Source organism: Tasmannia lanceolata, unplaced genomic scaffold (genome assembly GCF_043159265.1).
Source record: "Tasmannia lanceolata isolate RefF3 unplaced genomic scaffold, GAP_Taslan_0.1 ptg000026l, whole genome shotgun sequence".
NCBI classification, from domain to species: Eukaryota; Viridiplantae; Streptophyta; class Magnoliopsida; order Canellales; family Winteraceae; genus Tasmannia; species Tasmannia lanceolata.
In genome coordinates this window covers 3,900,489-3,927,150 of record NW_027518703.1, presented here as the reverse complement: position 1 = coordinate 3,927,150, position 26,662 = coordinate 3,900,489, and the positions used below count along the sequence as shown (strand labels likewise).

Here is a 26,662-nt window from a genome sequence, read left to right as displayed (position 1 = left end):
ATGCAAGGGCCCTCGAAGCGCGTGCCTTCCATTAGTGCGAACCGCCTTAAGCCAAGGCCTATAAAAGGGGGTTTTCACCTTTCACATTTCACTTTTACTCTCTCGCTTTCTCTCCTTTTTTCTTTTTCTTCCTTGCTCCGCCTGTTCGGTTCCGATAGCCCCAGGTTGTGGTCGTCCGCGAGTTAGGAGCCTTTCTCTTCAGGCCGGTAATCCTTCTTTTAGTGTAGCTATTTGATTTCTTTCAGTGTTCTTTATGTCCAATATTGCTTCAAGTTCTCAGTCCGGTTCTAGGTATGATTCAGGGGAGTCCGGGTCCTCTAGTAGTTCGGCATCTGGCTCGTCGGAGAGGACTCGAACTATTCCGACCAGGGTTCCCGGCCCCTATATGGCGAGTCCTGAAGTTAGCGTGGAGGTCATAGATAGTGGGGACGAGGTGATTTTGGACTTGAATAATACTCCACCCCCGACGGATAGTTTCTTCCGAGCAGAGGCGAGCGTTGGTAGTGACGCCGCCGAGGCGTCCACAACGTTCCTCCCGGGCCGGGCCGTTGAGGTCGTAGCTAGGGCCCGGATGGACGCCAATCCCCAATACAACGTTCAGGCTCTTTACGAGGAGAATATCATTGATGAGTCCAGGCTGGGGGACATTAGGGATAGGTACTGTATTGCCCAAAGATTTGGTCTGAGGGCCACGATAGAGGAAGATAGGGCTTGCAACGTCAGCTCCGAAGTCTGTATATATGACGAGTCGTTGAGGGCCGGCCTCAGGTTCCCGCTGCACCCATTCTTCGTCGTGGTCCCTCAATATTACGGGCTGGCTCCGGCTCAGGTCGCGCCGAACTCATGGAGGATGCTGATCGGGTTTATATACCTTGTCCAGGGCCGGCTTCAAAAAAGTTTGTCTGTGTCGTTGTTCCGCATGTGCGCGCACCTGAAGAGGCACAAGGACCGGGGTTGGATTTACAGTAGCCAGCGCCCTGAGGTGAAAATGATCACTGGTATTCCGTCCTCCATACATCTATGGAAGAATAGGTTCTTCTATGTAGAGGATAGGGAGCCCACCAAGCCCTGGCCGGTTCCTCTAAAATGGGACACCCCAGACACACTTGCGATGAACCGCAAGCCGCTCCTTGAGGGCGAGGATATGGAAACGTTCGCCCTAGTTTCTGAGGAGCTGCACCGGGAGGGCCTCATACATTGTGCGGAATTCTCTAGGGAAGAGGTTCTGGTCGGGCTTGGCATTAGTACTGCGACCCCGGCACGTATGTGGCTAGTCTTGCTTTTAAACTCTTTTTCCAACTTTTTGCTTCTGACCATTTTTGTTCGTCCATGTTGACTTTCAGAGATGCAGACACAGTTGAAGCTGGAGAAGGTGAGGCAAGGAGCTTTTGGAAGGGCCCAGCAGGGCTAGAAAATGAAAGCCGCCGAAATCTCGAGTCCTGCTTCGACACAGGACACGCCGCCCCCAAAGGGCAAGCCTTCGATGAAGCTGGTCGGCGCTTACGACCGAGGAGCGGGGTCTTCGAAGTCGGGGGGAGCATCCACCGGAGCCCCCCCCCCGGCGATGTCTGGGGATATTGTTTTTCAGCCCAACTGGGCCGTTCAGAAGAGCGACACCGGCCTGGGTGAGAGCCGGGTAGCTGTGGAGATCTTCACCAAGGGTCTCCTGAACATAGACAAGCTCCAGGTTCTAAACGAACCTCCAGCCGCGGCCGACGAGGCCATCTTCTCTTCACTTTATCAGGTAAGATGGCATGTATTATTACTACATATGTTTGTTTTTTTTAACGCTTGTCTGCAGATCGGACTGTATTACAATGACTTTTGGGAGAAGAGCTGGAAGTTTTCTGAGGCGATTACTAAGTCCGAGGAGGAGAGCGGCCAACTGATGCAGGAGGCAGCTGAGCTCCAAAGATCCATTGGAGAGAGGGAAGCGGAGGTACAGCGTCTCAAAGATGATATGGCTGCCCAGAAGCAGAAGGCCACCGAAGCCCTTAATGCATAGAGGGAAAGGGCCCGGGAGAGACAGACATCGACCGTCGAGGAGGCCGTGCGGAAGAAAGAGGACGAACTTATTAGTTTTTCCAGTAAATCCTACAAACTGGGATTCTTTAATTGTCTTGAGCAGGTCAAGGAATCCAACCCGGCTGTGGTCTTGACGGGCCTTGTCCTCCCTGATCCGTTGGTGGTTGGCGACGACGAGCAGGGCACTGCCGCTGCCGCAGAGGCCCACGGGGGCATCCATCACGGGGTGGCGGTCACGGGGTGTCCTGAGCTCCTCTCTTTTCTTTTCTTTTGTGTAATGGCCCTTGGAGGTCTCACTTTTTGTAATGGCCCTTTGAGGTCCTATTTTTGTAATGGCCCTTCGAGGCCCTACTTTTTCATGAATAGAAATTACATTTTGTTGTCCACTGTCCACTTATGTCTGCTTGGCTGATACTGCTTGATTCTAATACTGTGGGCCAAAAATACTCCAGGCAGACATTTAAGCTCCAATTGACCTGAGTCTTTGTAGAGGTGAACCGAGGCGAACAAAGCAACGAGTACCCAAGTTTTAGTGAACTGGGTTTCCAGGAATAGTTTGGTTTTTCTGTCCGGGCCCATTCCTGACTAGGAGTGCGCTCCCGGTCTTCTTAGAGGCGGGCTAGGACGAACCAAGCAGCGAGTACCCAAGTTTTAGTGAACTGGGTTTCCAAGATAGTTTGGTTTTTCTATCCGGGCCCGTTCCTGACCAGGAGTACGCTCCCGGTCTTCGTGGAGGAGGACTGGGACGAACCAAGCAGCGAGTACCCAAGTTTTAGTGAACTGGGTTTCCAAGTTGGTTTGGTTTTTCTGTCCGGGCCCATTCCTGACCAGGAGTGCGCTCCCGGTCTTTGTGGAGGCGGACTGGGATGAACCAAGCATCGAGTACCCAAGTTTTAGTGAACTGGGTTTCCAAGTTGGTTTGGTTTTTCTGTCTGGGCCCGTTCCTGACCAAGAGTGCGCTCCCAGTCTTCGTGGAGGCGGACTGGGGACGAACCAAGCAGCAAGTACCCAAGTTTTAGTGAACTGGGTTTCCAAGTTGGTTTGTTTTTTCTGTCCAGGCCCGTTCCTGACCAGGAGTGCGCTCCCGATCTTCGTGGAGGCGGACTGGGACGAACCAAGCAGCGAGTATCCAAGTATTAGTGAACTTGGTTTCCAAGTTGGTTTGGTTTTTCTGTCCGGGCCCGTTCCTGACCAGGAGCGCGCTCCCGATCTTCGTGGGGGCGGACTAGGATGAACCAAGCAGCGTGTACCCAAGTTTTAGTGAACTGGGTTTCCAAGTTGGTTTGCTCGGAGATTTACAAAGAAACAGTATCCTCTTTATCATTCATATTCGAGCGCTTACAACGGCATTCGCTTTTATGCCAAGTGGCCGTCTATTGGTAGTATTTTCTGAGGTTCTTTGAATTCCAGGCATGGGGTAGCAGGTGATCCTCAAGCGTTTCCAGTTTATAACTCCCCAGGCAAATCACCTCTCTCACTCGGTACGGCCCCTCCCAGGTCGGGGAGAGTTTTCCGGCCTTCTTCGGTTGGGAGATAGCAGCTTTCCTTATGACTAGATCCCCTGCTCGGAATTCTCTGGGGCGTATCTTCAAATCATGATAGTTGGACACTTTCTGCTTGTAGGCGGCGACCCTGATTCGGGACTCTTCCCGGGCTTCTTCCAGTAAGTCGAGATTTGCGCGGAGCCCATCTCCATTGAGCTGCTCATTGAAGTTTGAAATTCCAAGGGTAGGCCCGAGTACTATTCTAATGGCAACTTATGAGGAGGTAAAATTAGGTTCCTAACAAGTTTTAAGCTTTTGGAAACTCTAACCCAATTTTGAAGATTAAGAGATCAAAAATGAAAATTAAGCACACAAGTTAAATCCTAAGTGCAATAAAAGAAAAGCAAGAGATAAGAGATAGTGCACCCGAGATTTAAAGTGGTTCGGTCCTCCAACATGAGCCCTACTCCACTCCACCAAACAAACCCGTTGATGGCTTCACTATTTGATCTTCTTAACTTCAGCGAAGATCGGTGCCGATTACAATTCCAATTGCCTTTAACCTTGGTGGCAATCCTCACCACGGAGAGTGGGCTCCGCTTCTCCGAACACTCGCCCAAATACAATCGTCTTGATAAAGAAAGAAACAAACAAATAATCCCTCACAAGGGTTTACAAAGTTTGAAAAAGATGTACAAATTTGAGCCTATGATCCAAATCCGAATTCTAGAGGATGAGAGGCATAAACAAGCTTGATACACTCTTAGGATATTCCAATAGGTTTTTAGAGTGTTAGGATTGATTGTTGGGAAGTTTAGAATACCCATATATATAGAAAACTCAAAATATGACCGTTTGGGGGCATAGTGGTAATTCTGGCAAAAACCCCAACGACTATAATTTCTTCCTGAAGTAGTGGTTTCGGAGTTCCGAGAATTTCTCTCGGAGTTCCGGGAAATGAAACAGAAGGTAAGAAAATGTTACTGGACCAAATCTCGGAGCTCCGAGGAATTTCTCGGAGTTCCGAGCTCGGAGCTCCGAGAATATTCTCGAAGTTCCGAGAAGCCTATATGCAGCTGGTTTTTCAATTCTGTTTCTTATTCATTTGGGCTTCCAACTCTACACAAAGTTGGGATTGTATATGAGGGTTCCAAAGTGTTGGAACACCACAAGGACAATCTCCTAAACATTTAGGGGTGTGTGATTTACTTTATTTATGCCTCTAAACACCTAAACTAGGATTGGATCTTTACATTCTAAAACGACTTCGATCTTCAATTGCGATGCTTCAAGTCTTCATGCGTCTTGGATCTCTGATGTCTTGGCCTTCCGAATGTGGTCCAATAAGAGCTTCTTGGCCCCAATCCAAGCAATCTTGTCTTTATACAATCATGATCTACAACTTAGACAATCAAACACATTAGTGATATAAAATCACTTGTGTATTGGAATCATCAAAAGAAGATGGGAATGCCAAGGTGGGAACCATTGGGCGTACAAAGTTGGTGACTCTAGGAGACAGGGCGCCCACATCGACGGGTATTACGGCCTCCGTCCCAAAGGACAAGTTGAATGGTAATTCCCCCGTTGATGTGCGCGGGGTGGTACAATACGCCCATAGGACATGATAAAGTTCATCTGCCCATCGGCCAGCCTTCTCGTCCAGCCTTTTTTTAATCCCCTGAAGCAGGATTCTATTCGTTACTTCTGTCTGCCCATTCGTCTGAGGGTGAACTACTGAAGTAAACCTCTGTTCGATCATCAAGTCAGAGCAGAATTTTTGAAAGTTTCGGCAGTCGAACTGTCTGCCGTTGTCCGTTATCAAGACACGGGGTATCCCAAATCTGCAAACGACCGACTTCCAGAAGAATGTCTGTTCGTTTTGTTCTGTGATCTGAGCTAGAGGTTCGGCCTCCACCCACTTGGTAAAATAGTCAATGGCTACCACGACGAACACGCGTCTCCCGGAGGCTGGTGGAAAGGGGCCCAAGATGTCCATCCCCCATACTGCGAAAGGGAGTGGGCTGATGATCGGTGCCATAGATACACCAGGTTGGTGGATGGTGGGAGAGAACTTTTGGAATCTCTCGCACTTCTTGACCAGGTCCAGTGTGTCTTGCCTTAAGGTTGGCCAGTACAGGCCTCTCAGCAGCACTTTGATTGCCACGGCCTTGCCCCCTAGGTGTTCCCCACAAATCCCTTTGTGCGTCTCTTGTAGGGCGTATGCGGCGTTGCTTGGCCGAAGGCACTTTAGGTATGGGAGGGTGTACGACCTTTTTGTACAGGCTCTCACCATCGAGGGAATATTGGGCTGCTCTCTGTACTACTTTGCGGGCTTCCTTCTTCGCTTCGGGAAGCTTCCCGCTACATAGGTACTCGATGATTTCGTCCATCCAGCGCGGCTCGTGCTCGACCTTCATTACCTCGACGGTCTCATTCTCGATACTAGATTTCTGCAGAAACTCCATACATATAGTTCCTAGAGCGGTGTAACCGGATGCTGCCAGCTTAGATAGCACATCAGCCTTTGCATTTTCCGTTCTAGGAATCCTGACGACCTCGAAGTCTTTGAACTTACTAGCCAACTGGCGGACCTTGGAGAGATATTTAATCATGCGCTCGTCGCGGGCCTCATAGACTCCTTGGTTCTGGTTCGCAATCAGCTGGGAGTCGCATTACGCCTTCAGTCTTTGAGCGCTGGTCTGGACTGCTAGTTCATTCCGGCGAGGAGGGCCTCATACTCTGCCTCATTATTGGACGCACGGAATCCGAACCTTAGGGTGTAATCCAGAGCGAAGTTGTCAGGCCCAGTAAGAATCAGACCGGCTCCACAGCCACCCTTGTTTGAAGATCCGTCCACGTACACTTTCCAGAGTGGTTCGATGGTCGATGGGTCCTGCTCTGCCGGTACGGGGACAATTTCTGTTCTTACTGGTTCAGTCTCGGCTTCTGTTCGTTCTCCAGTTGTAGTTACTTTCTCCACAACCGGGGTTTGGACAGTTTCGAATTCGGCGCTCTGCTCGGGGATGGTGCATTCAGCCACGAAGTCTGCCAGCACTTGAGCTTTTATGGCTGGCCTAGGCAGGTACTGGATGTCAAATTTGCTCAGTTCCACAGCCCATTTTACAAGACGCCCCGAGGTGTCCGGTCTGTGGAGAACTTGCCTGAGTGGCTGGTCGGTTAGGACCTTTATTGTGTGGGCTTGAAAATATGGCCTCAGTTTTCTGGCCGCCATGATCAGGGCGTACGCTAGTTTCTCAACCCGCTGGTACCTGGTCTCAGCATCGTGCAGGACCTTGCTGACATAGTAGATCGGTTTCTGATGTTTGTGCTCTTCTCGAACTAGCACGGCTGCCAATGCCATGGGGCTTCCGGACAGGTACAGGAGCAGCTCCTCCCCCGGCTCTGGCTTTGTCAACAGTGGTGGGGAGGACAAGTACTACTTCAGTTCCTCGAATGTGATCTGGCACTCCTCTGTCCAGGGTGTTGTCTTGATCCCTTTGATGGCGTTGAAGAAAGGCAGGCATCTCTCTGCAGACTTTGAGATGAAGCACGCCAGCGCGGCCACCATCCCGGTTAGCCGTTGTACTTCTCTGATGGTTTTCGGTGGAGTGAGCTCCACCACGGTCTTGATTTTTTCTGGATTGGTCTCTATCCCTCTTTGGCTTACCATAAACCCTAAGAACTTTCCCGAGCTGACGCCGAAAGTGCACTTGGTGGGGTTCAGCTTCATGTTGTGCTCTCTTAAGACTTGGAATGTTTCCCTCAGGTCGGAGACATGATCTTGCACGCTTCGGCTTTTGACTAGCATATCGTCCACATAGACTTCCATGTTACGGCCGATCTGTTTCTGGAAGAGGGTATTCACGAGCCTTTGATAGGTGGCCCCGGCATTCTTCAGGCCGAAGGGCATGACGTGGTAACAGTATGTTCCCTGATCTGTTATGAAGGAGGTCTTTGGTATATCCGATTCATACATTCTGATTTGGTTGTATCCGGAGAAAGCGTCCATGAAGCTCAGTAGTTCGTGACCTACGGTGGCATCAATGAGCTGATCGATTTTCGGGAGCGGGTAGCTGTCCTTGGGACAGGCTTTATTCAGATCGGTGAAATCAACGCAGGTCCTCCACTTCCCATTGGTCTTTTTTACCAGGACCACGTTTGCCAGCCAGTCCGGGTATTGGATTTCTCGAATGAAGTCAGCTCTTAAGAGCCTCTCCACTTCTTCCTTGATCGCCTGTCGCCTTTCCAGGGCAAAATGTCTTCTTTTTTGTTTCACCGGCCTGCAGGTGGGATCGACATCAAGCCTGTGTGTGCTGACTGCCGGGTCTATGCCAGGCATGTCCGTTGGTGCCCATGCAAAAACGTCTGCGTTGTCTTGAAGAAAATGGGTGAGGCTATGCCGAGTGCTGCTGCCTAGAGAGGAGCCGATCTGGACGACTTTCTCATTATCACCTTTGCACAGAGGGATGTAGATGAGGTCTTCGGCGGGCTTCGTCACCTGGGCTTCGTCCCTCAGATCGAGTAGCTCAATCGGCAGCGATTCCACCACATTTTTGCCCTTGAGTGCCATGGCATAGCACTCCCTGGACTGTGGTTGGTCTCCCCTGACTTCTTCCATGCCGTTTGGCATTATGAACTTCATTTTCTGGTGATACGCTGAAGCGACGGCGCGGATTAAGTTCTGGCCGGGTCGTCCCAAGATAGCGTTATAGACCGAAGTAACCCTCACTACCAGGAAGTTGACCATCGCGAATGCTGCATAGGGCGGCTCTCCGACGAGGACTGGGAGTTAAATCTGTCATTCTACTTTCACGACCTCCCCTGAGAAACCAAACAGATCTGAGTTTGCCGGCCTCAAGCGGTCGTCACCTATCATCATTTTCTTGAAAGCATGATAGTACAGGATATCTGCCAAACTCCCGTTGTCGACAAGGATTTTCTTCAGTTCCCAGTTCGCGACTAGCATCGTTAGGACAAGGGCGTCGTCGTGAGGAAGTATCAAGTTGTCGAGATCCGCATCTGAGAAGGAGATTTCATTCTCCGTCTTCATCTTTTTGCTGCATGTTTGCACGGCGTTGACTCGGCGTGCGTATGCTTTTCGAGCAGCAGATGATGTGCCCCCAGCGGCCGGTCCGCCCAAAATCGTGCTGATGACCCCCTTTGGCTGGGATCGGCGTGCCTTTGGTTGTGGACTGGATGGCGGGGGAGATTGATCTCGTGCAGGGGGCGGCAGTGACCGCCGAGGGCTCTAACCCTAGGGGCTCTTTTCTCTGCGTTCTCTTCTGTGGCCGTCACCTTTGACATACTTTTTCAAGTATCCCCGCCCAATCCGCAGCTCGATTTCTTCCTTGAGCTGCCAGCACTCGTCTGTGTCGTGCTCGTGGTCCCTGTGGAACCGACAATACTTCGATTTATCCCTTTTATTTCCCTTGGAGATCATTCTGGTCGGCCACCTTACGAACTCTTCTCCTCTGATCGTGGCCAGTATGTGTCTCCGGGAGGTGTTGAGAAGGGTAAAGTTCTCTTCCCTCCTCTGGGGAGACCTCTCTCTTCTGGGGGCCTTATCATCCCTACGCTGCTTGGTAGGGTTCTTGTCTTCAGAGGTTCTCCTCCGATTTGAGTCCAAGGCTACCAAGGTCTCTTCCACTGTTATATATTCTTCAGCTCCGGCCATCAGATCCACCAGTGAGTGTGGGTTTTGGCGAGCAACCGATCTGCGGAAATCGTTGGATCTAGAGCCTACGAGGAGCGCGTTCATGGCGGCTGAGGGATCCAAATTCGGCACTTGGAGTGCCTCCCTGTTGAAACGGCTGACGAACGCCTTCAGAGGTTCGTTATCCTCCTGCCGCAAGGCCATTAGGGATGCTGTTATTTTCCTTAGCCTCCGGCTGCTCATGAAATGACTGACTAGATTGTCCCCAAAGTCTTCAAAGTTGCTGATGGAGTTCGGTTTGATCCTTGAGTACCAGTCCCGGGCTGCACCAGTCAGTGTGGTCGAAAATGCTCTACAGAGGAAGTCATCGGACGCGCCATGGAGGAGCATCATTGTCCTCAACGTTTCTAAATGGTCCACGGGGTCAGTGGTCCCGTCATATTGCGGGACAGTCGGCATTTTAAACCCCGTGGGCGCCGGCGCGTTCATAACATCGTCGGAGAACGGCATTCTGCTTGAGAACGCCCTCGCAGCAGGCCGGCCCTGATCCTTTGCCAGTTCTTCTATACGGTGGTCTATTTTTTCTATCCTCCGTAGCATCAGATCAGCTCTTCGGTTTGCTCGGCCCGAAGACTTGTTTTTCTCCATCGATGGGCTTGCCGTGGAGCCGGTCTGACTTTCTGGACTCCTTCGATGAGGACGGGATTTTTCTTGCGGTGCGTGGTCTTCCTGGGCTAGATGCTTTTGACCGTGACCTCCGGCGGTGGTGAGGCTCTGTATGGGCATGTCTGGTTCTGGAGTGATGGACTTGCCTCGTGGACTGGTGGGTCCGGTCTCTACTGGGGCGCGCTGGCTCTCCCCTGTGGGCAATCGACCTTTCCTGTATAGGTCGTGGAGCTTCCGGAGAATGTTGGGGAGGCGCTTGGATTAGTTGTTGGTGCTGACCGACAAGAGCTGTCATTTGTTGAAAGAGAGGTTGAACTTGATCCGGAGTGGGCGCAGGATCGAGGTGTCCCGAATGAGCGTGGCTCTGCTCTGCTGTACCAGAGGGAACCACCACCTGGGAGGCGATTCGCTCGCTCCGGGTCCTACGGGGTATTACGGCTCGGGTAGTTCGTGCAGTTGGTACCCTAGCACTCTTCCGCCCTGCCATTTTGTATAAGGGATTCAAACAGATTTTAGTTCGTGGTCCCACAGATGGCGCCAATCTGTTAGGCCTAAAATCGGTAACAGATACTGCAGTGATGTAAGAGCTGAGCTGGAGGACCCGAGGAGCCGAAGTGAAAGAGCTGAAGTCCTGCACAAGAGCACACGAGGTCAGAAGGCCAACCCGGAGTCGTTACTCCGGACAGGCGCTTCGACATTCAAGTCAGTACGAGCAGGAGTGCAGAGCGAGTTTTTAAGAGTGGTAATTCAGACAGAAGTTATTACCCTTCGATCTGAGCCTTGAAAGGCCTTTTATAGAAGGGGGCCTGGGGTGGTTGGATTACCTACCCCAGGACAGGTGTCGGACCCTCTGTGGGTTTAAGTTCACCCACTATTCAGGCAATTACCAGATTACCCCTGCGCAGCAGTTGGGTTTGTGGTGGGCCCTCCCGGGGCCACGTGTCGACAGCTCATAGGTTGCTGTTTTTGTACCCCATCACCCCCATAAAATGAGATTAAGGTCAATAAACAGACAATACCCGTTAGTGGATTTGTGGTCAACTTAACCAACCCATTCAACATCGGAAAAGGCATAAAAGGTAAGTCACCATGAGTGTCGAATGATCAAACCACTCAACATCGAAAAAGGCATGAAAGGTAAGTGACCAGGAGTGTCGAATGATCAAACCATGTCTGATTGAACTGAACCATTTAAAAGAGTAGAATATGCTTAGCCACGCAATGGTAAGGTTGCTCCATTGTGACCTGGTGGTCACGGGTTCCAGTCACGAAAACAGCCTCTCTACAAAGCAAGGCTAAGGCTGCGGACATCTAGCCCCCAGACTCCGCAATGGCGGGTGCCTCATGCACCTACAATCCACTAGGGAAGAAGAAGAATTCTAGAATCCATTAGAAAAAAGAGAGAGAGAGAAGAAGAAATAGATAAAGAGAAAATGTCTTTGACAATATTCCAATATTCATGATTGAAAAAACTCATAGTTTACAATCTCTTATATAAAAGAAATGCCTAGAATCATGCCACATAAAGAAAGTAACTATAATCAGAATAGTAATCTTGCCAACTAAAAAAATCTCTACCAAAAGAAAGAAAGATGCCAATCCTGGTGAAAGAAGAAAGAAAGTTATTAATCCTAATGTCCTACGTCGATCCTTCCCACTTGAAAAAAACTCGCTCTCGAGTTTAGACAAAATGAAGAGAATGAGCTGAAATTTAGACATGTTATGGAATAGATTTATACGGATGAACTGCTCTCTTTGACATCGAATTGAAATCCTTGTCCATCGAATCAGAAACTTCCATCTGGCTGGTAATCCGGCATGTGTGGATAGAAGGTTGGACTTGATTCGACTAGATAGCACGCCTTCGATAGACTCTTTAGTCTGAGGTAGCTGAGGAAGAGTGTATCCTTCACTATGCTCGGTATATGTGACGTTGTCATAGAGATGGGGTAAATTTCCGTCTGTCACCTCTGACTCGTGCGCCGCAACTAAGAATTTAATCGCGATGCTCTATCGAGTGATCTGGGCTCTCCATGCACTCTGAATGGCGTTGCAGCATACTTGGTGCATAAGTAATTAACTTGAGCGATCTTTGTCGCCACCAACTCTGAATCTTGATTATAGAACTGACGTATCTCTTATATTTTCATCTATCCAGGTACATACGCCATGTCTTTTGAATTAGAAGACACACGGCTTTCTTCTTGGCACAGTCCTTAGCCTTTTGGATTTTATGTCGCCTGGATCTAGCTTGGATTTTCAAGCTCTCTTGATAGGTAACCGGCCCAAAATTTTGATAAACAGATCACGTACTTCATACAGACAATTAAAGTGTGATTGTTCCAATCTATACCGTTCAAGTTCCATCCTTTTTCAATAGAGATTTATCATGGAGGCCTACAGTCGCTCTAATACCAACTGGCACAGTGGATCAAAGAGATAGATAGAGAGTGAGAGAGAGAGAGAGAGAGAGAGAGAGAGAGAACGACTTTGACAATATTCCAATATTCATGATTGTAAAAACTTATAGTTTACAATCTCTTATATAAAAGAAATGCCTAGAATCCTACCACATACAGAAAGTAACTATAATTACAATAGTAATCTTGCCAACTAAAAAAAATCTGTACCAAAATAAGAAAGACAGATATTAATCCTAGTAAAAAAGAAAGAAAATTACTAATCCTGGTGTCCTATGTCAACTTGAGAGAGAAGTAGACCATCTGCGAAATGTTGTCCTATGTCAAAACTGAGAAATTAATGCAGATAACTGAGGCCATTGATGTCAAACTCATGAGCCAATTGTGTAAAAAAATAAGAGAGATCTAGTAAGTTCTTTTTTGCAACAATAATATTAACGACATATATCAAAAGTGAAACCAAAAGATGCTTAAGCCCTTGTACCAGGTTTGAGGAGCTTGCTTGAGATTGTAAACATATTTTCGAAGGTGGCATAAATACGAGGGTAATGTGGGATCACAAATCAAGGCAGTTGAGACATATATAACTCTTCATGAAGGTCTCCACGGAGAAAGGCATTTTGCACGTCAAGTTATCTTAAGAAACACCTAAATTGGACACAAAGGGACATTACTATTCTTTTGGTGGTGGGTATCACAACTAGACTGATATTCTCACCATTCTCCAAGCATACTTGTTAACTAAACCCATAGGTGACAAGGTGAACTTTGAAATGATCAATTGTTCCATCAAATTATCTCTTGAACCGAAACACCCATTTGCATTTGAAGATATTTGGCAGTGGTTGGGGTGGCACAATATGCCCAGTTCTCTATCGTAGAAGGCTATTAAATTCTGCAGCCATTCCTTCACTGCACTCAGGAAGTTTAGATGCTTGGGAGAAACATTTAGGTTTAGTGCAGTTGTCAGAAATTGAAGCATGTTCCATTAGGTTGCGAGTGGATAAGAGAGACTTGGCTTCTGGGTCTCATCTTTTGATTGAGTAACCACCGTGTGGGTATTGCTTGTAGTAGGTTGGGAAGTAAAAGAAAGTGGGATAAGATAAAGAAACAAAATCATTAAAGGGGCGGAGGAAGGGGATATGCCCAAAACCTTTGCAATGAAAACATTGTGTTCCTGATTGATTACTAGGTGCTCGTTGTTGAGTCAATTGTGTTCTCGTCTGTGACCTTGTGATAGGTTGATGCGGTAGAGTATGAGTCGATGGTGTAGTGGCCCGAATAGGTGCTGGGGTTGTCATGTGAGGCTCCGTGCTATTATTCCCAAAGGAATTTGGTCGTGGACCACCTCTCTGTTGTGTTTCTTCAACTAGTACAGCTTTTGTTTAAACGTGTGATACACTAAAGAAGGACTGGATCTTTAGGTATCTTGAATGGACAGCCTGAGACTGCTAATGTTGCGTGAGACGAGTTGTTGCTCAGTTTCTCGCAAATTGTTTCTATCAACTAACATGTGAAACTCCTCCGTGTACTGAGCAACAATGCGATTCCCTTGATTGAGTTTATGAAGCCTTTGATATAGGGTTTGCTCATAGTTGAAGGGCACGAACTCCTGTTTCATCTCGCGTCTCAAATCCTCCCAGGTGGTGACAGGTGGATCACCTAGATACTGACGTTAGCTCTTGAATGCTGGCCACCAAGCGACAACTCATCCCTTGAAGAGAAGGGCGAGGAGTGGAGTTACCTTGTCGACCATATATCTTTTATCTTAAGGATAGAATCAACATTGGAACTCCTTGGTCATGGCTGCCATGGAACTCTGGTATCTCTAATTTGATACTCGAATCCCGTGAAAGTTGTCATGCGAAGGGTGCCCGGGGGGGGGGGGGGGGTTGCTCAACGTACCATACGTCTAGGCAGTGGTCGCCTCAACGTTCTTGGATCCAACTCTAATGGATCAACTTCTTCAAAATCAATCACAAGTGGGGCTCGATTCATGCTAAGGGCCTCAACTTGTTGAGTCAAATCATCAAGTCGTTGGAGCACTTGTGCACGGAGTTGTTGTTGATCGAGGCCTCTCAATGGGTCTTGAGAAGTCTTAAAGTTTTGTTTGGCTTCCGGTGCACGACGTGGCAGAATAGTGGCACTCCCTTTTTATCACGTCTCAAAAGATGACAAGAAAGATGGAATTCCTTGTTCTAGCTCTGATACCAGATGATTGGAGGCAACCTTGGAGTGAATGTGGTGGTATTGGGAGGCTAGGATGAGCGTTTAAGAATGGAAAATAAGTGGTGGTTTAAGGAGGTATTGTAAAGGGTTTGGGTTTGGTGAGGGCTAGGTTCGGAAATGATAGTGGTGAGAAGGGAAGTAATTAAATTTTGTTTGGCAAACGGAGAAGGAACTGAAGACTTGGTTGGGATTTTCAAGAGGGAGAAGATGGAGGATAAGGGTGGCAATTTGTACTAACTTGGTGATGGTATCGAGGTGGTGGAACGATGTTGAGGCAGAGAAGTGGCCGCTTATTGGAGGATACTCTTGGTTAGAACAAGATTGAAAAACTAATGCAGGTAGAGAAGCTACACTATGGAAGCTTGCAGTTCCATCCTTCAAAGCAAGGAAAATAAAAGAGGAGATCTTCATTGAGATGATCTTAACTCAAAGTGGGATGATCTTCATTGAGATTTACGGCCCTTTTATAGAGGTGGAACCTCTTTATAGCAATAAATGAGCCTACATACAAGCCCATAGACAAAAATAAAGTTTTCTTACAACGTAGATTAGTCATGCACATAGAGCTTATTTAGCTAGGAGATATGACATTCCGGTTCTTTGCAGACCTAAAAAATTTTGATTGGGGTTGGGATTGTACATCTCGTACTTGTACACAACCAGCATCAGACCTACCTCCATACACCCATTGGGGTGGCTTATCTTGGTCACTAGGCTACAGGACCCTAAGCAAGTAGATTGGGTGCGGTGAATGGTTCACGAACTTAATGGATCACTTTACCAAATAGCCTGTGGACGAGGATACGTATAAGGTTATTCTGTTAGTCAGGACCCTTTAATATGTCCTTGGACCTGAGGGTCGTTTTGGTCTATGGGTGTGCCTTATGGTCTATGGGTGTGCCATGTGCCCCACTGCAATCTCATCCAAGTCCTGGATTACTTACGATTAGTGCTGGGTCATCAGCTAATCCAAGGAATCAATAGTTATGCCCAATATGGAATCCTCCACCTCTCTCGTAGATGAAATTCATTTACGGTTTCAATCTCAGCGAGGGCTTTAAATAATGGATGGTCAGCGTTTGTTAAATTGTTTATCAAAATGTTTTCTAAAAAGCAATGGTTTTTTTTTTGCAAATGCATTTGCAGGCTAGAGCTGATTGATTGGACCGTATACCATTGAGTGGGCCTAGGGGAAATTAATGTCTACCCTCACAGGACTCAACTCAGTAAATGAGGATTGGAGGAAGGACGTACACATTGAATGTGATTAGCGGTATGTTGATATGATGGTCATCTTCAGGGTAATATTTTGGGGGGGGGCCACTTGCCTAATGCGATCGTAGTGTCACTATTTGCATGAGATCACAGTGGGGCCCACTGTGGGTTCTGCATGATCGACCATTAGATCCCTGCATTGATGCCACTCATGACTCGCTTGACCCATATGGATCGTGTGATGATGTGGATTCTGAAAACCATTTCCCGCACACTTTCTACTTGTTTAGGGTCCATCACCCTGGTGACTGAGATAAGCCACCCCAATGCGTGTATGGAGGCATGGTCTAATGCTAGTTGTGTGTAGGTAGAGATGTTCGCTCTCAACCCTAACTACGAACTTCTAGGCCTGTATAGCACTGGAATATCACATCTCTTTGCCCCATCAGATTTATGAATCCATGGGCATGACATTCCTACTTATATATGTAGCGACAAGCATGTGTTTAATGAAATAAGCACATTACACACTCCATTGATACACCAAGTTATGTCATGAAATGAAACTCTATTAATAAATCAGTGAGATCAATATATTAGAAGACTGGATTTTAGGGCACTAACTCTAACAATTATCACATTGCTAAATTCACATGCAACAACCTAAGACCAAGTCAAACCACATGGATGACAAATGGAACCGTCACTGCCACTTGGCTATGCAACTGCATCACTCTTAATCATCAAATAAAGTATGTTTCGTACACAACTAAGCATCGATCAGATATTAGAAAAATTCCTCGAAAATTGTGTTATCTTGGAGAAATGACTTTGGAATGTGATGCAGCCCCGATTCATGTGAGAGACAAGCTAGACCATCCAACGGCTTTAAGAAGATCATCCCTCATTCGAGCAGTACATAAGGCCCATGTCCAACTTCAATCCATTAAGCATAAAGACCACCATGGACACGCCGATCGAGCTGGATTCCCGCATTAATGGGTCTGACCACTTTTTGGAGCCCGTGTTTGGACCTCTAGATGGAATAATCAGAGACAATGCTTAACTAAGCAGTTGTAGGGCATTGAATTATCTTTCCAATGGATATTCATGGTCTTAATTTGGCTCAGTGGTTGAAGAGTTATGGTTATTGTGGTAGACTGTGTTTGCTAGCTTTGACTAGTTAATGTGTTTAGAGTTCCTAAACTATTAATGATGTATGTGAGTCCCTAAACTAGTTAGTGGACTAGTTTGAATGATTTTTCTCATGTATTTCTCTATTTAAAGAGTATCAAACATATGTAATGGAGTTAGTTGAATATTTGAATGAAAATTTGCTTAGTGCATTTTCTCTTGAACCTTGAAAAGTTCTTCCTTGAAACCTAGAAGAGTTTCACTCCTTCCTTGAAGAGTAGGAGCTTTTCCCTATTGTTTGCATCCTTGAAGAGTTGCAACCACCAATCTAGAAGAATTGATGTTACCTATCTATCCTCATCAGTAACATTTTGATTTTAGAGGTAAAATGCCTGAAATATTCATCAAATTTTACAAGAAACTAAGTGTATGCTCTTAGGTCTAAAAGAATTAGAAAGAGTAGTTGTAGATCTGTTTACATTGTGCCAGGAATTACTGTGGACAGCTCATATAAATTTCTGCGAAGAAGCAGGAATTCGGTTTCAATAGAAAGTGCTATTTGCTGAGATCTCAATAGAACTCTATTAGATCCATGCCTCTCTGAAGGTTATTCAGTATTTTTTTTAAGAAGAGTGAGCAAGAATTTTGATATGGGATTGAGTTCGGCCACTAGCAATGGAAAATTAATCATACAGGAAACGTCGAGTTCATTGTAATAAAAGTCTGAACTTAGAATTTGTGACTTGGTTGTTGATCAATAAGCTGGTTTTGGAATTTCATGTCAAGAGTGAGAAATTCTGCCTTGTTCATGTTCGTATAAATGCCAGATCCGAGGGCTTATCCTCATTTTTCGGTTTAAAACTAGGGGCTGCATCAATTTGCTCTACATCAGTTTGCATCTGAATACCCCTCGATCCTCATATGTCTGTTTCTTGAAGATCAATCCTTTAATAAGAGCTTTCTTCAGATATCTCACTATCTGGGTGACTGCTGACTAGTGAGACATCCGTAGTTTACTTATGAATTGACTAACCACAGTAACTGCATAAGAAATGTCGGGGCGTGTGACAGTGAGAGAGATCTGCTTCCCATCTAAGTGTTTGTATCTGCCTGGGTCCCCCAGAAGCTCCCCCTGATCAAGAAAAAGCTGACGTTTGGGTCCATAGGTGTCTCAGCCGTCTTTGCTCCTAGTAGGCTTTTCTCTTCCAATATATCCAGTGCCTACTTTCTTTGTGACAGAGATAGCCCCCACGTGAATATGCTACCTCTATCCCTTGAAAGTATCTGAGACAACCAAGGTCTTTTGTGCTTAACTCTTTTCAAAGGAAATCTTTCAGTCTCTGTATACCTGCACTCTCACTCCCTGTAATAATGATGTCATCTACGTAAACAACCAGGAAGATCCGATCATCATTAGACCGAGAGCTTAATACAGAATGGTCCACAACACACTGGATTATGCCAAATCGTCCTATTGCGTCACTGAATCTCCCAAACCAGGCACGTGGATATTGCTTAAGGCCATACAATTCCTTACTCAACTTACAGACACCATTCTTCATCTCCCCTCATCTCCCCCTGAGCAATATACCCAGGAGGTTGCTCCAGTTAAACCTCTTTTTGCAGATCATGAAGGATTAGAGGAGGATTAAAACAGGATTAAGGACTGATGAGAGTAGTAACGAAGGAAATTAAAAGGAATAGGGTTTGGGATTGTCCGACAATAGAGACAAGAGAGTGGAGGAGGGGCGGTTAAGGTGTGGGGTTGAAAAACACAAGATAAGGTAAGGTTGGGAGGCGGCTAAGGTTTTGGGTGATATAAAACAACCAAAAAAGGAAAAATGGAGGGGGCGATTAGGGTTTAGGGTGTGATAAAAGACAAGGAGAAAGAAAAAGATATGGAAGAGTTAGGGTTTTGGTAGGGATTAAGGAAAAACCCAAAAAAAGAAAGAAGAAAAGGAGAGAGGGAAGTGGAAAGAGAAATGAATCTTCTAACCTTTTTCAATGTTAATGGATGATCCTCTAACCTTTAGCTACCATGTTAGAGGTATCTCCATGAGAGGAGATGAGAAGTGGAGAAGAGTTGAGAGAGAGTTGTATATCTCTTTCCCACACGAAAATGATTATATGTGTGTAAAATAGGGTTACATGGAAAGTACAGAAATACCCCCACATAAGTGGGTCTATGTAATACGCCCACTCTGAACAGTTCATTTATGCCCTTCTTTTCTTCTGTATATGATGGCTCCCTGAGCTCATTTGATGTTGATGAGATTTTATTGTTCTGTTTGGTACATCACTTCTCCATTCTATTATCAGCACTAATTGGCCCTAAAGGGGTCTTTGATTCATCTGTAACATGAGAACCATAGTCAGATGCTGTTGCAATGAACTTTGCTGCTAATTGGTCACAGTTTGGGCTGATAAAGGGGGTGTTCCATTATTTTAATTTTTTATATTTTGAGGGAATATATCTTGTTGGTCTACTGATGTAAGGGTTGCACAGGAAAAAATTCTACTTATTTATGAGGTTCAACCTTGAGTCAACTTAGCCGGGGGTGCCTAAGAACCAAAATATGGGCTTCTATTATTTTTAGAGGAAAACTTCCGTAATTGATTGAGTACTTCATTGTCTTAACGGAAAAGAGTATTTAACTTACCTAGTGAATGAATACAATTTTCAATTTTGAGTGGTTTGCTCCATAGTTTTAAAACTCCCCCGCATTGGCGTCGACTCCCTTTTACCTTGGCCGAGTTCCGCATTTTGCCCCACAGAGTCAATAAAAACTCCTTTGACCATATTTATTATTTTCAAGTCGGCCTATTTCCTCGAGCATTGTTTAACCGTGATGTTATTGTGCGGCCATGGGTTCGCTATCAAAATCCACTTCAGCTATGGCATAATGTCTCGGTCAAATAGCAAAATGCCTAATATTTTGATCATTTTTCGATTATCTATGTGCACTGTAAATATTCTGTCTATAATCTGTTTAGTTTTTTGATAGGTGCGTATTATGTCATCTGCATATCAAATAGTTCTTTAAGTTTTCCTACGATTGATGAAATTGGGGTTCTAAAAGGGTCTACTCATGCAAACCAAATAAAACTAAGGAAATCACTCTCTTAGGAATTCACATTAGTAGAGAATGATATGGGGGCAACTAATTAGAGCAAACACAACAATAACATCAGGAGTTCTTAGCTGCTCAAAGCAGTCACCAGACTTTTGCTTAAATATGGGTTTGATTCTGATGTGGTTAGACCAAACAATATAGAAGGAAAAAATATGCAAAGTTAACCTCCTCATCTGTTACATCGTGAATTATGATTAGTCATATTTATTAAATGCTATGCTTTCTAAGCTATTAAGTGTAATCATCCCCATGTTAATTAGAATTTCGAACAGTACATGATCCTCTATATAAAGTAACCACAAGCATTTGCAGTCATCTCTATTAAGTCACATTGTAGTCATTGTTAGCTTCTTGGATATTTTCTATGTGTTCTTCTCTATTACCTTTCTAAAAAAAGTACGTGGTGTTCTCTATTTATTCTTCCTTATTCTTGAGCAGGAGCAAGCATTTTCTTAACAGTATCAAGCAATGTTAAAACGTGTCAAGTGTTGGGCCTCTTTAGGTGTCCTGAGGAACACAAATCGGATGATAGGTCTATCATCTCATTTGATTTTTGTGAGGCAGGTGTGTTTTCTTGTCCACAAAAATTTAGGCAGAATGGCTTTTTTGGTGCTTAGTTCCACCCTAAATGGGAATACGTTGACATTAGCTCAGCTCCGAGCTATAGTCATCTAATCCAGGAAATGGGAATCCCTATATGACCCCATTCCCAAAACACCGGGACCCCCAAACAAGCCTTAACTAATTTCTCTATGAGGGCCCCTTAATCAGTTTTCCGTTGCTTGCATAAAATTGTTGTTTCTTTTTTAAGGTTCTCATCTATATGCCGTACATTCTTAAGAATTGTCGTTTCTTTTTTAATGTTCTCATATTTTAAAGTTTTCCATGCTATACATTGCGCAGAAAGGGGTGAGACAACTGCCCTTCTTTTTTCTGCTTGTAGGCCAGCATTCCACAACCCTTCTTCTGCTGACCTAACACAGAACGGAAGTCAGTTCACATATTTTCTAACTGCTCCTTTACAAGCTTTCTGCCAATTGGTTGGTCTCTCCATGTCCAATATGGATGTGGTAAGTTTTAGATGAAACTTGAAATTTTCTATCAAATATCCGTCTATTTACTTTGCTTGATAGATTCTGTGGGCACTTTCAGAGTGCGTACAACAATTCTGACACCATACTTTCCTCGGCCTTCTCTGACTGGGAAGTTATACTTTGTACTTCAGATTGCCTGGATCAGGTTTGGGCTCGAGTTTTATCTGATCCATTTCTACGACGGATGATTATTAGGTATTTATGGTTCTATTTCCTGATGACAAAGTTTGTTTTTTTATTACAAAAAAACATCTATTTCCTGATGACAAAGTTTGTTTTTTTATTACAAAAAAACAGACTTGAGTTTTATCTTCTTAGGTAATGCTATCCCACGTTGGAGTGAACTAAAACCACGGACTCTTGTTTGTGAAGACTAACCTGGGACCACTTCATGCTACCACAATACTACATTTGCTACTTTTTTTTATGACATAGGGTTTCCCCACCCCAATTTTTTAGGGCAGGACTATTCCCTAAGGATGAGTGCAATCAGACGTAAACCGTGCGCATCGGGTAAGCCCAGGGGGATTTGAACTCGCATCAATGGGGAGCATACCCACGACTTTAAGCCAAAGAGCCATACCCATACGGGTTAACTTTTGCTACTTTGTGCTTCAGTACTGTGCACTTACAGAAATCTGGTTCATCAGCCTTTGATATGCGGAAATTATCAATGTTGCACCATAGAAAAATGATTGAATGAAAAAAACAGAAATCCAAAAAAAAAAAAAATAGGAAAAACATAAAAAACGGAAACTGAAAAAGAATTGGGAGAAAGAAATGGATTTAAAACAACATTGTGTTAATAAAACGTGATAAAATAACTTGTTTATATCCATCCAAAGTTCTAATATACTTGTTGATACATGTCGTCAAAATTTTAATTTCTAAAATAATAACCCATGATTCCTACATCATATAATGTAATTAAATTATACATAAAAATTAAAATGCTTTAAGACTTACCAAATAGCTTTGGAGTGTTCACTTGGACAGAAGGGTTTGAACTTCAGCTCTTCACTACCTGAGACTAAGAATGATCACCCTACCTATGATTCACTTAGAGCTTATTAGAATTATAATTGAATTATATCATTTGTAAGCAAACACTAATTCAAGTAATCTTACAATATCTTTTATCTACACCCCCAACACTAGCTCTCAAGTCAACACATCTCCGTTCATCGAAGAGGTTAGGTGAGTTTGAAGAACCTTATTCCTTTGATCTTAATGAATATTGTCTGCTCGAATCAATATTCATTTGTACCCTGGAATCGCCAACCCTGCTCCTCATGTTCCTGAAATTTGCAAAGATCACAAAATATCCCTGAGTTTTTGGTATTAGCACCTCTCTATTTGTACCACTAAGCTCCAAATGACATTTTCACTAACCCATCTTGTCTCGGTGTTTAAAGAGCCATCAATGGTCATTACCATTTCCAAAATGCCCTGCAAGAATCATAAAATTGAAGAAAAGACAAGCCAGGGTGTGTACAAATATCAAATCAAAGTGGTGTCAATATCATTTCCCTAGAGAAACAAAGTAGAAGACCTTTTCACCCCAAGACCTCATTTTGCAAAATGTAGTCATAAATATATCACTAGGGTGGCTGTCCAGGAAGAAGAAGGGGTAGAATATATTATTTTTCTTAGGCTCTGTTCACTTGTTTTCCTGGGAAAGGAAAAGAAAAGGTTTCTCGGGAATCTGACGTGACATTAGGAAAAGAAATCCAGGGAAACTGTGTAGGAAAAGGTTTCCCGCGCCTGTTCACGTGCGCAGGAACTGTGCAGGAAAAGGTTTCCGGAGAAACTGCTTGCCCACCTTTTTTCACTAGTTTTCCCAGGAAAGCAAATTCGACCAAAATAGTGGGATTTGGTTTCCCACACTTGTGAGAAAAGAGACATTTCCACATCATTTTTGGCAATTTCCATGTCATTATTTGACATTTTCCACCTATGCTTGTTACTTTCTCAGGAAAGCAAGTGAACACCAGAATTCTGTCTTGTCAAGGAAAAAAGAGGCTGTTTTCCAGGGATTTGCTTTCCCGGGAACGCAAGTGAACAGAGCCTTAGGGTTCTTTTTTCACCCGCGTCACCCCTTCGTAGAACAAAAGAGTAGTTCCAAATACACTATAAGGGGGTTGTCCATGGCAAGGATAGAGGGGTAAATATCATTTCCCTTATAAGGAACAACGACTGAGGGTTGAAGGGAGGATCTCCATTTCGTTGACAAAACAGAGAGAGAGAGAGAGAGAGAGAGAGAGAGAGAGAAGAGGAGGAGCTTGAGCTCCAATCCCCATTAGCCATCACTTACGTTAGGAATCTCTAAGTCAAGTTCTGAAACCCTAGTAGAGTATTTGCAAGAGAAAAGGGGATTTTGCCAAAACCTTAACCCTATCATCTTCCTTCTTCGGCTGATCCATCTCTCTCGAGCAATTTTTCTTTTCTCTTATCATCTGTTCTCGAATCAAGATTAAAAAGAGTAAAAATCAAAGAGTAGAGAACTGAGAACCCTAGCAGAGCAAGAGAGAAAGGGAGAGCCAAATCCGCACCTTCTTTGATTATCTTCTCCGGCGAAGCTCCTGGAGCTCCGGTTGGTGAGTTTAATATTTTGATTTATTTATTTATTTATTTGTTGTCTCAGTTGCAAGGATTCCACTGGTTTCTTCATTTTTTATCATAGAAATCTTTTCTTCTGTCTCCAAAACCCTAGATCTAGAGCTAGTAACTTCAGATTTTATCCTAGGAGCTAAAAAATCACAAACTCAATCTCTAAGTAACTTTGAATTCAAACTCTTTTTGGTTAGATCTGTAGTCATTCTCTAAAGATCCGTACCTAGAAATTTCAGGTCTATGATTATAAACATAAAATTCACGCCTCTGAGCTTCTGATCTCATTTTTCATTGCCAAAATCAAAATCACCCCAATATCTTTGAGTAGCTCTTTCAATTAGCAGTTCCAGTAAGTTTAAGTCTCCTTTAATTTGCTCGATTAGAATATGTGTTTTATGAACTCTACTTATTGACGCGTGCCTCTTGTTATTGCTTGTTTTCATTGTCTGATCTTCTTCAGTCATATATTTGTTGATGGGTGTCTATTGCAACAGCTCGTATCTGCTGTCTAATGTCTTTTAATCATGTATTTGTCTTGGTTTATTTTCATTACTTGATTTCAGATTTGGTGCAAATTTTTCAAAATATGTATTTGGTTCTGAAGAGAGTATTTTTGTATTGAATATCCTTTGTTTGATAAAATAGATACAAATTATCTTAATTGAGTTATTTCCAATGAAGATAATGTTATGTTATCACAGGCCTGCTCAATTTAGTTCAGTTTTTTTTTTTTTAGGATTACAGGTTGCGTAATGGTATATTCATTGAATGAGAGTTAGACTAGATCTTTAATAATAATTTCTAGTGATACTTCACCTGACAGTTTGGATTTTTTTTTAGGTTTTATGATGAGTATTTCGTTGTATAAGATTTAAAAAAAAAAAAATGCTTTATTAGGTCAAGCAGGCTCATCTATTTTGTCATCCGTTGATGTGAGCCCATTTTGTTTTATTTGTCAAGTAGCATGGGCCCAGCATGTTTTAAGGGTTGAACAATATGTCTTGCATTGTTTGGAGTCACTAAATATTGCGGACCAGCCATATATTGATCATTTGATAGTGTGGGCTTGTCCAGTTTAAGTCACCAAGTGTTAAGGATTGACCATGTTTTGGTTAGTTGGTAATGAGAGTTTATTTTGTTGGATCATCAAAATAATGTAGGTCACTCATGTTTTGTAGACATATTTTAATGTTTTTACCCTTGTTATTTCATATAGCCTTTTGATTTTGTCATGGTGCTGTGGTATGTTTCAGTATTTGTAATGGAGACAATAGTGAGACTTATATGATATATGAATTGCAATGGCTATTTCACCTGTAGTGTTGATTCTGTATAGGCGATGCTCAGGTTTGGATATTTGTAGCTAATTTGCTTGTCCTAATTATTTTGGTGGATTTTCCAGGTGGTAGTAATGATAATTACTGTTTTGTTTTCCTCCATCAAGTGATGCCAGTGTGACCACTTAAGAACAGTGAGGTCATCAATTTTTATTTTTTTCCATAACTGTTATCATGTGTGTTAGATGAGTTATCTGGTGTTGTTGTTTATGTTTGTTAAGGTGTAAAAGCGAACAAGATCAAGTCATTATAATGCTCATATCCTTGTCCAAAACCTTTAACACTAGTTTATACAACCATCTATGGCTTACCTGTTCGAGCTCATTTAGGTGAATTAATTCTTATTCTGATCATAACATGTCTGCTTTGTGATGATTTCTGTGCTCTTTGGGTTAGAAAAACAGGTTAAATAGGTGTGTATAGTAAATTCTTTTCAAAAATATAATCTTAATTATTTGATCTGTTGAAGTGTGGAAAAAAAATCATAATGGTTTAGGTTGCCATGAGTTGAGCCATTAAGGTTGTCTTGTAAAGAGAGTATTTCGGACATAATCTGATGATGAACCCTTATGCATTTAACCCTTTCTATCCTGCATTACTCTCAAAATAATTCCTTGTATAAGTTCAAATTTCAGGTTCAGTTCTTGCAAGTGTTACTGTACGATGAATTTTCCATGATTCATTGGTGATCTATTGGACATTTTATGATAGAGACAAGAGTTGTTCTTTATAATTCCAGTTTTCATTTGTCTTTTGGGCCTCAATGTTATCATCTAGAAAAGAAGATAAAGGGGTGGGTTCTTATCAGTTGCATTTGATGTTGGGTCTTGTATATTTAAGGTGTGTGTTAGGAAGGTACATTGATAGATTTCAAGTCATTAGTCTTGATTTTGTTCTGAAATTGTGTGTGTGTATGTTCGAACAACATAATGGTGGGGTCTGATTCTTGGTCTGAGTTTTACTTTGATTCTACAGTCCATGATAGATTTAGGGTCGGTGTTTAGCTTCACCTTTTTTATTGCTTCATACTTCTAATGCCTGTACCCAAGCTGTACATAGATAAAGCTCAATTTTTGATCCCATCTTTTATGATGATGTCCTTCAATGATGCACATTTCAAACAGAGTAGGAAATGGCATCATCTCTTTCAAACTGTATAACATTTTTTTTTTTTTAAAAGACACAATATGGTGTTTCATAATTTTCTTCAGGGACTTTGAAATGAATACCTTACAAGTTTCTATTTATTCTTAAACATCCTTTTCTGGACAATTTTCCTTGAATTATGTCTATCAGTTTCTTCTTTTTAGCTTTATAAAATACTGATACAGGCCATGGGGATAATAGAGCATAAGAACAAGACAGTTGTTTAGATTGCAATGCACATCAGAGGAATCAGTGTTGTCATTAGGAACACACTTGTGGTATATCATGATATTCCATAACACCTATGCGTCACGTTTATTTTGATTTTATGGAGGATACATCTGCTACGATTGTTGTTGTTTTGAGTGTTTTTTTTGTAAAAAAAATTGTGACATTGTGCTATCTGGCCTATGCTCGTTTCTATAATATTGAACTTCAATTAAAAAGGATTACAATGAGAGCAATTAATATGTTATGCTGTTTTGCATGAGTATTGTTTAGAATTTTAA

The 26,662-nt window shown here is 43.6% G+C and overlaps 2 long non-coding RNA genes across 2 annotated transcripts in view; both read left to right on the top strand.

Annotated features, from left to right (window-relative positions):
• LOC143858381 (uncharacterized) overlaps positions 1-20,919 on the top strand; it is a 77,803-nt gene extending 56,884 nt beyond the window's left edge. The window contains exons 3-4 of the long non-coding RNA XR_013238939.1: positions 20,402-20,527; positions 20,867-20,919. This is a non-coding gene — a long non-coding RNA (uncharacterized LOC143858381). The remainder of the gene's footprint in view (positions 1-20,401; positions 20,528-20,866) is intronic.
• Positions 20,920-20,931: 12 nt separating this feature from the next.
• LOC143858379 (uncharacterized) lies at positions 20,932-26,179 on the top strand. Its single transcript, XR_013238938.1, has 3 exons — positions 20,932-21,033; positions 21,189-21,252; positions 25,073-26,179. It is a non-coding gene; the product is annotated as an uncharacterized LOC143858379 (long non-coding RNA).
• Positions 26,180-26,662: the final 483 nt, after the last annotated feature.